Here is a 13,329-nt window from a genome sequence, read left to right on the forward strand (position 1 = left end):
TCCTCTTCTTCTTCTTCTTCTTCTTCTTCTTCTTCTTCTTCTTCTTCTTCTTCTTCTTCTTCTTCTTCTTCTTCTTCATCGAGTCTATCTGTGATACTTGAACCTGCTTGGTTTGGTTAACTGTAGTTTTCATTTCTCTATGTTTCTGACTTTACTCTTCCGGCTCTGAATCTGCCTACTTGTCTGTGTTTTCTTTTAAGACCTTTATTTGAGATCTTCATCTGGTATTCCATGCCATCTCATACCTTTGAATGAAGTAGTTGAGGAATTATGAACTTTTGAAATGTAATCATACTGCCTCATGATTCTCTGTTATTCATGTGTTGCAATTTGTGACCTTGGAAGTTTAGGTTTCACTTCTGGTTTTATCTGAGACCTTAACAAGTAGTCTAGTCTTCATGAGTCCAATCTCCAATATCATTGAAAGAAGAGGCAGGAAACTATTATAAAAATAGCAACACCAAAGCATATAAATGATAGAAGTAGAAATAGACTTAAGAAAGATTAAAGCTCATTAATATATCATCAATAGACATAGAAAAGAAAACATAAAAACTAATGTAGTAAATGCTTTGAAATTAAGATAATTTGGAGTAAATACAGAAACCATAAAAATGAGAAAAAGGGGCAAATAGATAAAAAACAGGGTTAAAGTTTTAAAAATGAAAATGAAGGAGAGAAGTAGAAATAGGCAAGAGATGATAAAAGCAACTAATAAAGTGGATGCTCACAGTCATCTATTGGATGGTACACAGTGTCCCCAATGGAGGAGCTAGAGAAAGCACCCAAGGAGCTGATGTGGTCTGCAACCCTACAATAGGTAGGTAGTACAATAATATGAACTAATCAGTACCCCCCAGAGCTGGTGTGTCTAGCTGCATATGTAGCAGAAAATGGCCTAGTCGGCCATCGTTGGTAATAGAGGCCCCTTGGTCTTGTTCTGAATTTCAGCTTTTTCTACTCAATTATATATTAGATTTATTTCTTTTAAATTCAATGGATTTTTTTTTAAAGCCAAAGTGGAATTCTCTGTTAATTAACCTCTATATACCCTAGTACAGGGGAATGCTGTACTTGACCAGGGCCAAGAAGTGGGAGTGGGTGTGTAGGGGAGCATGGTGAGGGGGGGGGTATAGGGAACTTTCGGAATAGCATTTGAAATGTATATAAAGAAAATGATAAATAAAAAAATTTAAAAAAAAGAAACGAAACAAAAGAGGAAAGATTGATGAGAATAAGCATGTCCAAGCACAAAACTAATTTTAAATATTAGAGGAGCAATAAGAAGAAGAAAAGAAGAAATGTTTTCAAAAATAAAATGAAATAATTATACTAATTAAAGTCGGATAGAGAAAATGAATAAAGGAAAACACAGGCTAATGAAGAGATGAGAAGAAAAAGAGAAGACAAACAAGTGTACAATGGTAAATAATGAAAAACACTAAAACAAAATGAAGCAAGTAAAACTACGAAAAGCCAAAATAACTGGACAATTTAGTCAGATCACAGAAGGTAGGTTTTGGTTCATCATATTACTCAATTCCACTATATTTCTTAATTTGTTGGGTGCCAATTTTAATACATGTATATCTATGGGTTTACTTCTATTGACTTTGTTTTCCTTTGATTAGGATGAGCCCTATTTATATGCTAGTTAGACATCATGTATATATGAAAACAAAGCTGAGTTGTGGCTTACGCTTTTTATCTTAGAATGCAGTTTCCTATCTGATAATCTGATAAACTGAGTGTAGCATGAGTTTAATGAAGTTAAGCTCACCTGTGCTCCACCCACCCTCATCATCTTTATATTTTGCTGATATATGAGATCAAATGGGTTGTGCTCACATGTCAGGTTAGGAGTTCATAGGTATATTCAATTCTAGCCTCAAAATTTGTTCCACAGAAATTTTAGAAAACAATCCATTGATTTTTTTATTTTAATTGATCTCTAACAAAATTATTATGGTTGGAGAATAACTGCCAGGCTACATCATTTATTTTTGTGCTTAGAAACATTTTAAATGTAACTTTAATTATTTTGAGAACTTCATACACATGTAGTATTTTTATATTATTGCCTCTTCTTTCCAACTCTTTCATGTCTTCTGACTTCTTCTAAACATTATGACTTCAATAATTTATTGTTAAAACACACACATGCATATACACACACACAGACACACGAACGCACCTCCACGAACACCTTCACACACACACACACACACACACACACACACACACACACACACACACACCTCCATACCCCAGTAAGTGTTCCTCTCATGTTAGGCCTGAGAGCTTGCAATTGGATAACTTGAAAAGGGGCTCATCCCTGGAGAGACAGATTCTTCATTCTTTTGAAGACATTGATTTCCAGCAGCTCCTCATCTAGGGGTAGGTCTTTGTCAAAATTTCTCTTTGTTTATTGGCACATTGACTGGTGTTATTATTTTGAGGGTCTTGTGACCATATTGTTGTGATGTCATGGTTACTATATCTCTGTCATGTCTAGAAGACACTAACAGCAGGTATTCTGGTACTCTATTCCTAAAATCTTTCCACCTCCTTTTTGGTGATATTTTCTGAACCTTTGGTGCAAGGTGGAGTTACAGATGCATCAACAGTGACAAAGCACACCAAGTCACGCATTCTCTGTATTTTGACCAATTATAGTCTCTGTAATGGTTTCCATCTAATGAGAAAGGAAGAGCTACACTTCCTTCTGAGTATAAGAGTAAAGATTTTAAAAAGATTTATTTGTATTTATGTTCATTTGCGCACATGTCTGAGTAGATGTGATATGTCTATGGGTATACATAGAGGTCAAAAGAGGGAATTTGGTTTCCCTGTATCTCAAGATATGGGGGGAGGGGGACGTTGTATGCTACAGATGTAAGTACTAGGAACCGATCTTTAGCAAATACTCTTAACCCTCGGCTATCTTCTTAGCTTCATTAGATTTTTCTTGATTTCAGTCTATTTTATAAATATTCAACACTACTTTCTAAATCCTACATGATTTCTCAGGATTCCTGGAAAGTCCATTTGGTCTGTGCTCCATCTCTACACCAACTAGGAATAAATCCATGTACATAGAATCTAATTAATTTCTCTGATAATGGAAGAAACCCTTGTTTTAGTTGGTTAATAGTTGTACAATATATATTTTCCATGTTCTGAATTTCAGCTTTTTCTACTCAATTATATATTAGATTTATTTCTTTTAAATTGACTGGATTTTTTTTTTTAAAGCCAACCTGGAATTCTCTGTTAATTAACCTCTAATTTAGCACTACTGTAAATTCGGAAACTCTTGGGTCTACATCATATGTCCTATTTACTTTTCTGAGGTTCCTGCATATATTTTGTTTCCTAATTATTTCCTTTATGCCTCTCTTTGCATTGATAAAGTGCATTTTCTGCTTACTTGTATTTTTTTTAGCTTGAAATTCATGCTTTTTGTTTTTATTCATTTTGTGGTTAATAATCCTTATCAAAGACTAATATGTGTTGCTCTTCCCGATAATAAAAAAGGCAGATATTTAAGTCAATTCAGCCATTGCCACCCAGGTATTATGACATTGTTTTCTTAGAAACATAAAGAAATGACAATTTCATTAGAAATTGTCTAGGGCTGCTGTGGCAAAGCAGGGTAGTTTAACAAACAGAAATGTACTCAAGGTGCTGACACGGCAAGTTCTTACTGAAGTACGTAAAGGCATATTCTTCTTGCATCTCCAGCCTCGAGAGTTCTTATACAAGTGTTTGGAGGAATCCACACTCTGTCTACATTTTAGATGACCTGTGTCTCCCCCTGTCCCCCTTCTCTTGCTCTCTCTGTTTCCACAAATCATATTGTATCATGAGCTCACTTCCTTCCATTTGATTTCTTAAGTGACTGCACTGGTAATGGTCAATCTAGATTGCATTACTGTACCTTAGACTAGTTATTTGACGAATTTGAGAGTCACAGTGTGACTCTCAAACTTTTGTCCAACACCAATTCTTCAGGTTTTAAAGAGAAATACTGGTTCCCATTTCATTGTTTATGTTAGTAAAACTGTACTGCCTATTAGAGCTTGAGAGTTAAATTTTATTGATAGTTGCATAATAATATGAATGTATTTAGCAGCATTGGATTGTATACTTAAAATGGTTAAGATAATAAATTTTATGTTATATGTATTTTACAATAATAAAAATATTAGGTAGATAATTATAGGTATATTGCTTATAGGCCTTCTTTGAAGAGCATGGTAAAATAAATTCTTCATTGATAAGGAAATAATGTAACTGAGGAACTCAGTCATATTAAAAAGAAAGAAGAATATTAGAGGATAAATAATATAGATAAAATTAATTCCTTTTGATTATGGGAATCTAAGTCAGGGTTTGGGGCTTAGAAACACTCTATTACTGAGTTGCATTTTCAGACTCTAAAATAAAATATTTTTATATTATTTCTAATTGAACAAGAGACTATGATTTATTTGAAATCAAATAGGAAGAAATCATTTTATAATTACATTTATGTGTAGGCAAAATATATGATAACTGATAAAAGAGATAATAGTGAATAACTAGAAAGTTTTGTTAAGTTACATGAGAGAAGTGTTTTATCTCGTCTTGTAGACTGTATATTTGAAGCTTAAACCAATCTTCCCTATTTCTTTAAGATAGGATCTGTTGGTTCATTGTGATGGATTTGCGGTTGGAAGAGCTCTCAAGTAGCTCCAAGGCCCTGAATCTTATAAAGTGACAATATAGCATATCCACATCTGAAAGTTGTCCTCTAACTTCTGTAGACACACTGTAGCATGTGTGTGATTTTTATACCCAACACACACACACACACACACACACACACATTTTAAAAATTCACCTGTTTCAAACATGTACATAGTTTTGTTGTTGCTTCCTAAGAGAAATATATATAAACTATTTATATTGAACATACATTAAATTTGGTATAAGTATTCTAGAGATGATTTAAAGTATAAAGGAGTTTGTGAATGCCTTATGCATCAATAGCATATCCGTTTATTCGAGGAACATGAGCATCTGTGGATTTTGTTATGTTCTATGTAGTTAGAATTCACCTATTATGGATCCTAAGGAAGGGCCATACTTTGTTATTGTAAGTTAACTTGCATTAGATGCAGTTTTGTACTGTGAACTGTGAAGTAGCAAGCAAAGTAAATGAAAGCAAGCTATATTAGATGTTCTAAGGAAGGAAATACAATCTCATGAAATACTTACATGTAATGTTCAACTGTAACCTCTAACAGCTTAGTAGAAGAAAAATAAGAGCAATGAACAAAGGCAAAAAATAGAGAATAGTAAAAACCATGATATATTTTTAAGCAATCCAACAGCATCTAAAATTACTTTTTAGATCAATAGCCCAAATACACATCGTAAAAAAGATTATCAAGCAGGCTTAAAAACTATATTGTCTACAAGGAATCCACTTGGCTTCATTACATTATTATTTGTGTCAATTGCTATAGTATGCATTAAAGGCACAGAACTTTATTATCTAGCATTAATCAAAGTGTATAACCTTAAGACAGCATCTCTGTTACTTTCTTGTCCTTAAATCTTAAAGCCACTATTCTCCTAATTTTATGGTCTTAAAAATTTAGGGCTATAAGAAAGTTCGTGTACTGCATCTTTATATGTTTTCAAATGAAAGTAGCATGACCTGTATTCAATGAATGAATGATAATCTTGTGTGGACATGTGCTGCACTATCACTGTCATGCCTTCAGTTCTTCAGCCAATGTTTTTCATATATTTGATATTATGCTCAATGCTGCTTAAATTTTTTATTTCTTTTTTTATTAGATATTTGCTTTATTTAATTTCAAATGTTATCTCCTTTCCTAGTTCCCTCCAAAAACCCCCTGTCCCTTCCCGCCTCACCCTGCTCACCAACCAACCCACTCACGCTTCCTGTCCCTGGCATTCCCCTATACTGGGGCATAGAACCTTCACAGGACCAAGGGCCTATCCACCCATTGACCAACAAGGCCATCCTCTGCTACATATGCAGATAGAGCCATGTGTCCCACAATGTGTTTTCTTTGGTTGGTGGTTTAGTTCTAGGGAGCTCTGGTGATACTGGTTAGTTCATATTGTTGTTCCTCTTATGGGGTTGCAATCCCCTTCAGCTCCTTGGGTACTTTCTCTAGCTCCTTCATTGGGGATCCCGTGCTCCATCCAATGGATAGATGTGAGCATCCACTTCAGTATTGTCAGGCACTGACAGAGCCTCTCAGGAGACAGCTGTCTCAGGTTCCTGTCAGCAAGCTCTTGTTGGCATCCACAATAGGGCCTGGGTTTGGTGCTTGTCTATGGGATGAATCCCCAGGTAGGGCAGTCTCTGGATGGTCATTCCTTCAGTCTCTGCTTCACACGTTGTCTCTATAACTCCTTCCATGGGTATTTTGTTCCCCCTTCTAAGAAGGACCAAAGTATCCACACTTTAGTCTTACTTCTTCTTGAGTTTCATGAGTTTTGCAAATTGTATCCTGGCTATTCTAAGTTTCTGGGCTAATATCCACTTATCAGTGAGTACATATTATGTGTGTTCTTTTGTGATTGGGTTACCTTACTCAAGATGATATGCTCCAGATCCATCCATGTGCCTAAGAATTTCATAAATTCATTGTTTTTAGTAGTTGAGTAGTACTTCATTGTGTAAGCGTACCACATTTTCTATATCCATTCCTCTGTTGAGGGACATCTGGGTTCTTTCCTGCTTCTGGCTATTTTAAATAAGGCTGGTATGGACATAGTGAAGCATGTGTCCTTATGAGTTACTTCCTTGCTATTTCAACAAAAGGTGTATAAGATAAATTCTGATCAACAATGTGAAAAGACGTTTTTGCACATTGTAATAAGCATTTGTTATTAGTGGTCATGCATTAAGTCATTACATACATAAGGCACATTGATGGTGGCTTTCATCTCTATGTTTGTGTGCACTAATTACATTCTTTCCTCATAAAGATATTTCTGACTCTGCCTCGAAAAATCTGGAATTAAAGGCATGTACCACCACCACCTGATGATTTTCTCATAAGCCTGTTGAGCATTTGAGTTTCTGAGAAGTGTCCATTCAGATTACTTGTCATTTATAGTTATTTGTGTTCTTGCTATTGTTCTGTTTGTGGTCCTTACATATATTGTATCTTAATCCATTGTTAAATTTATTAATTGCAAATATACTTCTCAACTCTGTATTGGTTCTTCAGTGTTTTGGTTCTTTCCTTTGAAATGTAGAGGCTTTTTAGCACAATGAGACCCTATTTGCTTACTTTGCTTTTTTGCCTATGTTTTGGTTTTATATACAAAAGGTAATCAGACCAATGTAAAGAAGCCTGTTGCTATTTCTCCTCTATTAGTTTCCTGCCCTATGGTTAAGTCTCTATGTAGCATGAAGAATCTGCTTTATATAACATAAATTATTGAAGCTATCTTTTCTCTTTGTGTAATATTAGTTTAGTAATCAAGTAAGTTGGTCAAAAACATATACATTGATCGTAAATATAAGAATTTATTTCTGTACATTTCATTGTATTTCTTTGGTCTATTTTGCTTCATGCCAATTCCTGAGTATTGATTACAACAACTTGGGTTTATGTTTTTAAATTAAATAATGTGAACACTTCAGATAAAGCTGAGAAATATGTTAGATGCTGCAAAAGCCAGTTTCTCTGGAATATTTATCTTTAATGCTTCTTGGCAATAATTTCCCAACAATTCATTAATTCCAGGTCAGGCTTCCTAGCCTGGTGTCAATGAATGTGAACATCTTCTGTGGTATGTTGTGATTCTTTGTACACACTTATCTATCTCTTCAAATTTGAAGACAGTCATTTGGATCATACCCTCACTTACCTGACAGATTTAATAAGAATTGTTTATTATAAATGTTTACCAATCTTTTCCCTTAGATCTCAGGGTACAGTATTGACAACTACATTCTTTATATGCCAGATTGGAATCTGGAAGTCTTTCCAGTCATTTTCAATCTGCTTAGGTTTCTAAGAGAAGCTCCTTTTAGGTTTCATCTTAGATTCTAGAAGCCTGGTCTCAAGATTTGGGGAAATGCATAGTGTCTGAAAAGTCTCAGAATTCATCACACACTTTTTATTTAACTCCCTTGACTTCATATGAGATGGAATTGGCTTTCCCAGCTTGGAGATACTCCTGACTCTGTCTCTAGGTATTGGATCAGCTGGTTGCCTTTAGCAGGGATTAGACGTATTCTAGCCTAGCCCTGTTCTACCTGGCTTTTTTCACTTCATTTTCTTCTGGTTCTAATCCCTTAGTATTTGACCCTTTGTAAAAGTTTTAAATTTCCAAAGTATTACTTGATTAGCACCAATGTTTCTGGACAATCTGCCTTCCAGCTTGTAAAATGTCTCTTAGATGTTATTTTAATGGAGGGTAGGGAAGTATACGATTTACTTTGGTCCTATTTGTCTCTCACTACCTCCTAACTCTTCTCACAGCCTTTTACCATATATTTCTGCCAATTAATTTTCTGTTAATATTTTAGTTTTTTTATAACCTTCTTCAGCCCAGTTATTCCTGCTCATATATACAGGGTATAGAGCCAACCACTGGCTAGCACATGTGCAACCTTATTCTACAAACAATACCCTTAAAGGAAGCTGGCTCTCCCTTCCCTGAAACCATGAACTGTCACTATTTCCTCAACTAGGAGAGGAGCTTGTACACTTTTTTGTCATTCATGGTTGAGTATTGAATGGCTTGATTTGTACAGGTTTTGTACAGGAAGCCATAGTCCCTGTGAATTCACAAGTGCAGTGGATCTATCACATCTAAAAGACACAGTATCCCACAAAACTCCCTCACTCTCTGGCTCTTTCAGTCTTTCTGCCCTCTCTTCATTGATGTTCCCTGAGTGTTCTTAAGCGAAGGTACAATACTACTGTCTCATTTGGTACCTAGCACTCTGCAGTCACTAATTCGCTTCACTTTGACCAGTTATGTATTAACCTCTACTTCCTGCAGAAGGAAGTTTCTCTGACACACCCTCTCTGTTATCTGCCCTCTTCCATTAAAAACACTGTGCTCTTCTTGCTGACTGATAAACTGTTCTGCAGTGTCTTGTCTTTTTTCTTCCCCTCTACAGCTGTCTCTTTAAAAAGTCATGTAGTTTAGGGCTGATGAAATGAGTCAGGTAAGGGCTATCAAGGTTGCCAACATGACTTCAGTCCCTAGAACCCACATGATGGAAGCAGAGAAATAATTCCAGAAGGTTGATTTCTAACCTCTGCAAATGTACTATAAACTAAGACACACAGACACACACACACACACTAAACAAATAAATAAGTAAATGTAATATTTGTTTTTTAAAATATAGAACAAGCTGGACGTGGTGGCACATGCCTTTAATCCCAGCACTCGGGAGGCAGAGGCAGGCGGATTTTTGAGTTCAAGGCCAGCCTGGTCTAGAAAGTGAGTTCCAGGACAGCCAGGGCTATACAGAGAAACCCTGTCACAAACAAACAAACAAAAAACAACAAAAAAAAACCCACCCCCCAAAATATATAGAACAATTGTTTTTTTTTTTTTTGTTAGTAAATTGTTGCTCATTATGTATTAGCCTAAAAAGGTTGAAGGTGTTGGTTAATTAAATTAACATTTAATGTTAATATCCTAAATTTCTATGTGAAACTAAAGTGAGGCTCTTTTCATATAGTCCTTCATGGACTTCCTTTCTAAGTATGTGGTTGGCCCTTCACCTCCTTCACAAACTAGAGGGGACTTAGGATGCTGACCCAACACTTTTAAGGCCAAGCCTGAAAGTCTAACATCACTTATCAGTAAGATTCAGAACTATGCTCAACTGGAGAGCTACTCTTCGCTACCCATAAACACATCCTTCCAACATAAGAATTTAATGAAAATGAAGGCACATCATACTAAAAATTATGGGACACAAGTGGAAACAATAAGAACTATACAAAGAATCAACAAAACCAAGAGCTGGTTCTTTGAGAAAATCAACAAAATAGATAAACCCTTACCCAGACTAACCAGAGGCCACAGAGACAGTAACCAAATTAACAAAATCAGAAATGGAAAGGGAGATATAACAACAGAAGTCAAGTCGAGGAAATTAGAAAACTCATTAGATCCTACTACAAAAGCCTATACTCAACAAAACTGGAAAACTTAGAGAAATGGACAATTTTCTAGACAGATACCAGGTACTAAAGTTAAATCAGGATCAGATAAACCCACTAAACTGTCCCATAAGCCCTAAAGAAATAGCAGCAGTCATTAAAAGCTTTGCTTGTTTGAGGGTGCTCCCCTACCCACTCATACTCTCCTGCCCCACTGCTCCAGCATCCCCCTAGGCTGGGGCATCAAACCTCCTGGGATCAAGGGCCTCCACTCCCATTCCTGTCATCCTCTGCTATATATGTATCTGGAGCCATGGATCCCTCCTGGTACACTTCTTGGTTGATGATCTAGACTCTGGGAGAACTGATCGGTCAGGCCAGCCTATGTTGTTCTTCCAATGGGGTTGCAATCCCTCTGATCCTCCTGTCCTCTGCCAGCTCCCCTACCAGGTTTCCTGAGCTCAGACTGATGATTGGCTCCAAGCATCCACATCTGCATTGGTCAGTTGCTGGCTGGACCACCCAAGGAGCCGTTACACTAGGTTCTTGTCAACCAGCACCTCTTAACCACCGCAACACTGTTGAGTTTGTTGTCTGTAAACATGATGGATCCCCAGGTGGGGCAGTCCCTGGTTGACCCCTCCTTTAGTCTCTGTTCCATTTTTTGTCCTTGTTCTTCCTTTGAACAGGAACATTTCTTGGTTAAAAACTTTGAGGGGGGTTAGTAGCTCCATCCCTCGACCAGAGGCTGTGCCTATCTACTGGAGGTGGTCTCAACAGGTTCTATCTCTTTAAAAATCTGCTTCATTGCTTGATATGAAGAAGATGAAGATGAGGAAGACCTGCACTTCCTAATGGAGATAAAATTTTGTTTCATGACCATGTGATATGAACAGGTTCTAATGACATTTTTAAAAACTTCCATTTATGCATAAATACTCTTTCTTACAAAATGATTTTATAATTACATTTAAAGGTGTAGGCCGCAGCTCACCATAAAATGGCATTTTCTTAAGGGTCTGTTAGAATAGAAGAGGGCAGAAATGTCATTCATGGAAAAGTAGCTCTCCATGTTTAGTACTGCTGGATCATCCACTAAGAAAGAATGGTGACATTTCTCTCTTACTGAAAGGCTGAAAATCACTACAAGAGGATATCAGAAAAAAAAATGTGGAGTTTGAAAAATTTGAAAAATAAATTAGAATTTTGTAATCTTGGGTGAATATAGATGATGTCATCCTACCTTTTCTATATAAAGAAGGTAGATAATATCTTATATTCCTTATATTAGGATTAAAATCATGTTTATATCTAATACTGAGGGGCTTTTGGGCGTGTTCCAGACAACTAATGTTGACTATTTTTTTCTTGTAAATTGTATAAATTATTTATAATAAGTATATATCAAAGGGATTATATTTTAGAGTCTAGGCACTGATGGGAACTAGTTTGAACAAGTCCAAATTAAAGTAAAAGAATGGATGTCTAATGGAAAATTTAAGGCATAAAGAGATGGATGCAACCGTGGGGTAGGGAGGTAGTAGGAAGGAGACAATAGGAGGGGTGAGGGTAATCGGAATGCATTATATAGGAGGGATGAGAGTAGTTGGAACACACACACACACACACACACAATTTTCATAGACTAAGTTTAATTAAAAAGAACTACAGATGCAAACTATTAAGAAACAACCTGCAAGTTATTGGTTGATACCGACTGTGCCTTAATTGGTATCAGAGTTGGTGGGTGCTGTGTTCAGCACTGAAGATCAAAGTTCTTACTGTTCCTTTCTTAAAATAGATACTGAAAATTTTCCATATAGAGATTATGCAAGTGTCCCAGCTAGTTTTATATCAATTTGACAAAAGCTGGGATAATATGAGAGGGGAGAATCTCACCTGAGAAAAATGAATTATTAAGATTGGAAGGTAGACACCCTGCAGGACATTTTCCTAATTAGTTATTAATGTAAGAGAGCCCAACCCACTATGGGTGGTTGACCTGGTATTTTGGAGTGTTATAAGGAAGCAAGCTGAACAAGTCATGAGGAACATGCCAGGAACGCAGACTTTGCACTCCTCTATGGTGTCTGTATCAGTTCCTGTCTTCATGTTTTTGGCTTGTTTGAATTCCTGTCCTAACTTCCTTAGATGGAAGTGTAAGTCAAGTATGCCTCTTCCTCCACTAATTACTTATGAAATTTTGTTTTGTGGATTCCCAAGCCAGATGCGGGATGGTAGAGCATGGCAGGAGTGGGGCTGGTCAACTCTAGAGAGACGAAGATCATGCTCTGATAAAGCCAGTTAAACTTCTGTTTCCCAGACAGAGAACTGGCTTCTCAGAAATCATGTGACCAGCACTCTGCTATTCTAGTTGACTGGGAGATCCCTGCTCCAGCTATAACACTTCCTCCCCACCCCTTTATTCTTCCCTCCTGTGATGGTTTGTATATGCTTGGCCCAGGGAGTGGCACTATTAGGAGGTGTGTCCTGGTTGGAGTGTTTCACTGTGGGCATGGGCTTAAGACCCTCATGCTAGCTGCTTGGAAGCCAGTATTCTGCTAGCAGTCTTCAGATGAAGATGCAGAACTTGAAGCTCCTCCTGAACCATGCCTGTCTGGATGCTCTCACCTTGATGATAATGGACTGAACCTCAGACCCTCTAAGCCAGCCCCAATTAAATGTTGTCCTTTATAAGACTTGCCTTGTTCATGGTGTCTGTTCACAGCAGTGAAACCCTAAGACATCTCCCTCTGACTAGATCCATATAATCTAGTCCATCTAATTTAACAAACAAACTGTCCTCCGACACACTGTCATGGGTCTTAAGACCCTCAGTATTCACAGCAGCCCAAATGCAGCTCCTTAGCCCTATCTGAATCCTGAGACCTTGAGAAGACCTGCTGCAATGGCGTATGGGTGCTGGGAATCCACAGTGTTTAACTATAGCAATAGTAACCCTAACTAAGTCAGCAAGGAAATCACCATCCTAGCCACTCTTCTACTTTGGCTTAGTGTAGGAATAAGCATGTGTCTAGTTTCTACCAAGTAGCAGAGATCTCATTCTGAATTAACATATATTGTCTAAGCAACTTTCCTGCTTTCCTTTCTACAGTCATCTCTAGCTTTCTATCCTAACTCATTCAATTTCTCTTTT

This window comes from Mus caroli, chromosome 4 (genome assembly GCF_900094665.2).
Source record: "Mus caroli chromosome 4, CAROLI_EIJ_v1.1, whole genome shotgun sequence".
Lineage (NCBI taxonomy): Eukaryota > Metazoa > Chordata > Mammalia > Rodentia > Muridae > Mus > Mus caroli.